Genomic DNA, 4,258 nt, shown 5'->3' on the forward strand with positions numbered 1-4,258 from the left:
AATGTGAAGAGAGTTTGCCCTCACTGAGTAAGAAGCAGCTTTTCCAGTGGGACCCTGCTAACGTGGTTACTAAGGGGACCAATTGGAGGTAGGCGCCATAATTAATCAGTAAATTCCAAGCAGTCAAATACCTGGCCGGGAAAGGCTCTTTACTCTGAGAGGGGAAAATTGGCAGGTGGGTGGAGGTGTGTTGAGCTCAACATTGGGCCCAGCTGCGGCTGCCTCCTTCCCCTGTACTTCCTCTACTGAGATATTCTGATGACAATTTTAAGAGTTTTCTCGGGAGGCCGAGACGGGCAGATCACGAGGTCAGGAGATCGAGACCATCCTGGCTAACACGGTGAAACCCCGTCTCTACTAAAAAATACAAAAAAAAAAAACAAAAAAAAAACTAGCCGGGTGAGGTGGCGGGTGCCTGTAGTCCCAGCTACTCGGGAGGCTGAGGCAGGAGAATGGCGTAAACCCGGGAGGCGGAGCTTGCAGTGAGCTGAAATTCGGCTACTGCACTCCAGCCCGAGCGAGACTCCGTCTCAAAAAAAAAAAAAAAAAAGGGTTTTCTCAATCTACCTCAAAACTTACCTGTCAGTACAGAGTGGATTCTAATATTTGTAGCCTCCCTGGTTGGGCCTCTATTGCAAAGATGCCAAGCTGGTGTGGGCAGGAGTGAACTTCCACCACCTCATAAGCAGAAGAAATAAGAATTTTATTTTATTTTATTTTAATGAGACAGGGTCTTACTCTGTTACCCAGGCTGGAGTGCAGTGGCTCAATCATGCCTCACTGCAGCCTCAACTTCCCAGGCTCAAGTGATCCTCCCTTCTCAGCCTCCCAAGTAGCTGAAACTACAGGTGCTTACCACCACACCTGGCTAGTTTTTCATATTTTATAGAGACAGGGTCTTGCTGTGTTACCCAGACTGGTCTTGAACTCCATTCTCCCACCTTGCCCTCCTAAAGTGCTGGGATTACAGGCATGAACCACCATGCCCAGCCAAGAATTTTATTAATTCCAAGTTCTTGCACGCACACACACACACACATACACACAAAGCAGTAGAAATAAGAACATGTGACCTTTCCTTTCCAACTATTTTAATAAATGTATCCTGCCAATCAGAAAAGCAGGGGGCAGCTGGAGAAGCCCATGGCTCTCAAGGTGCCATGTCTCAGTGGCAAGGGGGAGGCCCTGAAGCCATCACAAATGCCACACAGTCTGAACCCTTTCTAGTCTACTTGTGCTTTTCTGAGGGGCAAGGTTCTTCTACTCCCCCACCCAACACTGGTTTTAAACTCCCTCCTGGGTTCATCCTGCCCTTCTCCATCGATCACAGGAGACAGCCTGCCACCACATGCAGCTTCATTCAATCCACCAAGAATATCCAGGTCATTGGGTTCAACTCTTCTATCTGGTAAATGAGGAAAGAAAAGTCCAGAGAAGCTAAGTGACTTTTCACTCTTGCTCTTTCTCTTCCTCAACTGCAAGGGAAGAAAAGCATTTAGCTGCCTGAACATCCTGGGAATGACAAGGTGCTCAAAGGCAGGTGTGTTGTTTAAGGTAATTTTCCACTGGATGTAATAGAAAACCCAACTAAATGGCTTAAATCTTAGGAAGTTAACGTTTCCAATGCCTCCAATGAATGGCTTCTGCATAGCCACCCTCTATTATCCTGGGACTTCATAGTCTCCACCCAGCCTGGCTCTGGACAGCCTTGCAACTGGCCTTAGCCAATAAATGTAGCAAAAGCAATGGACTGCCAACTCCATGCTTAGGTCTCCAGAGGTTCCATGTGCTTGTGATTGTTCCCTTGCTTGATTGTATTTGCTTGTGCTTTCACCTCAGGTTTGCCATGAGGCCATGCCAGGCTAATATGCTGAAGGGATGTGAGAGACCCATGAAGGATAAGACACGTGCAAGAGAACCAAGGTCCCTAGCTGACACCCAGCCAACCTTCTGAGTCCAACTGCAGGTGCAGAAGAGAGTCAGGCTGAGACCAGAAGAACTGCCCTGCTGAGCCTAGCCAGAATTCCCAATCTGTAGAATCATGAGTCAAATATGTGGTCTGTTGTTTTAAGCCTCTGGCCTTGATGTGGCTTGTTATGCAGCAACAGGTAACTGAATCCTGACTGACATTTGAAATAAAGGTTTGGGTTTTCTTTTAAAAAAAAGGTTAAAGTTTGGAAGTCCAACATTGATATGGCCACTCCATTAGTCATGAGGGACCCAAAATCCTTCCATCTTTATGTTCCATCATATTTACTCATTGCTTCCATCCTCAAAGTTGTCTCATCTCGTAATCCAAGATAGCTGCTAGAGCTCCAGCCATCACATTTGTGTCCCAGGCAGGATGGAGGGAGGGCAAAGAAGAGAGAGAGGCCTTTAGCGAGTTGACCCCCTTTAAAAGAGCTTTCCTGGAAGCCCCACCCACGGACCTGCAGCTTAATGCTCATTGGCAACCCTTGACCAATGGGAAATGTAGTCTTTTAGCTCAGGGCATTGATGCCTAGATTAAAATCAAGGGTACCGTTTAGTAAGGAAGAACAGGGGAATGGGGATTGAGTAGGCAGCCACCAATATCTGCCACATCATGTATGAAATCAGGATCCAGGTCTGAGACCCTGAAGTACATCAGGATGCAAAAGTGACCCCGTGTCATTCAGTGAACATGCTAGTTTCCCAAAGGGTCCATAATGTTAGCTGTGACCTGCAGTGTAAGGTTTGGGCAAAAGAGATCTAAGTGAAGAATTGTGAGTATGCTGGTCTCCTGAGCCCTTTTGCTGTGAACACAGATGGAAGGGACATTTTATTCTCAGAACCTGTTGCTCTTAACCTGAGCAGATGTTTGCTGTCTTTCTACCTATTTTCTTTTTATTGAGATGTAATTCCCAGAACATAAAATGCACCATTTTAAAGCATATAATTTGGTGGGTTTTAGTATTCTTGCTATGTTGTGCAACCATCACCACAATCTAATTCCAGAACATTACCATTACCCCAAAAAGAAACCCTATACCATTCACAGTCAGGGCAGATGCTTCCCTCAATCCTTCTCCACCCAGTCGTGGGTAGACAAGAGAGCTGGACTCACCATATGAGAGTGCTTGAGCTCCTTGGATGACACAGGTTCAAACCCTGGGATTCTGGAATATTTTAGACCCTCTTCGGAAAACTAAGGTCAGGGTCATGGTGCAATTCACCTATGGTAAGGAAAGGTGGGGTCCCCAAGGATGCTAAACCCTTGAGCCTGTGCCTTCAGCCTGTGAGCTCCCTTCCTGCAGCCCACAACCTCCAGCGGCTGCAGAAGACAAGGAGGCTCTGCAGTAAGGGACAGGGAAGCTTCCAGAGCTTCTGATCCTCCAGGGCACTCGGTAGTGGCACCCTAAGGTGCAGAAGCTTTAAAAGCTCTCTGTTGTGACACCAGACACTGATATGGGATTTCTAGATCCAGGTGGTACTAATTAGCGTGAAAAGGGGGCTGAGAGGAGAGGGAGGATGCAGCACATTCATTAAGGGCCTCGTGTGTTGCAGATTCAAACAGAATCTCCTTTTTCTACTCACAACCATCCTGGGCAGTGTTAGACTCGTTTTCCAGAAGGAGGACTTGAGGTTCACAAAGAGATGTGCCTTGCTCTGACTGTACAGCCGAATTTCAGACACTTCCATCTGAGCCTTGAGTCTCAGCGCTCTCCATCGCACCATGCTGTGGGCACCTGTGGAAATGCCTCCTGACCTGGCCCAGGGCAGGTAGAGCCACCCCTTGAGTGGCCTAGTTAGGGGCAGTGACATTAGGTGGGGGCTTGGCTTAGCTCAGCCCTGGGCTCCTCCGTGCCGGTGGGAGCCTGGCGTGAGCTCCCCTGCCTTCTGCCTGCCTCCTATTCTTCACTCCTCAGGCAAAAAGGTTGCTCAAGGAGAGTCCAGGATTTGGGGTCTGCCTCGTCACTGTCACCAGGAGGCTTTCTTTCTGACTTGCCAGAGCTCCCCGTCAGTCCTCGCAGAGCCTCTGGAAGCACAGGGAAGGCAGCTGTGGGATCCTGGCTGAACAGAGTCCAGGTGAAGCAGGCTTGAGAATGGATTGATGGGGAAGTGGGGATGTCACAGGTCTGATGGCAGAGCCGGGGAAAGGGAGCAGCCAGAAGGCTTGCAGGTTCTGCTCTTTGGTTGCTGAAGGGGGTCAGTGTGTGTATGTGTCATGGAGGTGGGCAGGGAAGGGGAGGGCTGTGCGTGGGGGAGAGGATATATATGCTGGTGTGGCTGAGACAGC

The sequence above is a fragment of the Macaca mulatta genome, chromosome 8, assembly GCF_049350105.2.
Source record: "Macaca mulatta isolate MMU2019108-1 chromosome 8, T2T-MMU8v2.0, whole genome shotgun sequence".
Taxonomy (NCBI): domain Eukaryota; kingdom Metazoa; phylum Chordata; class Mammalia; order Primates; family Cercopithecidae; genus Macaca; species Macaca mulatta.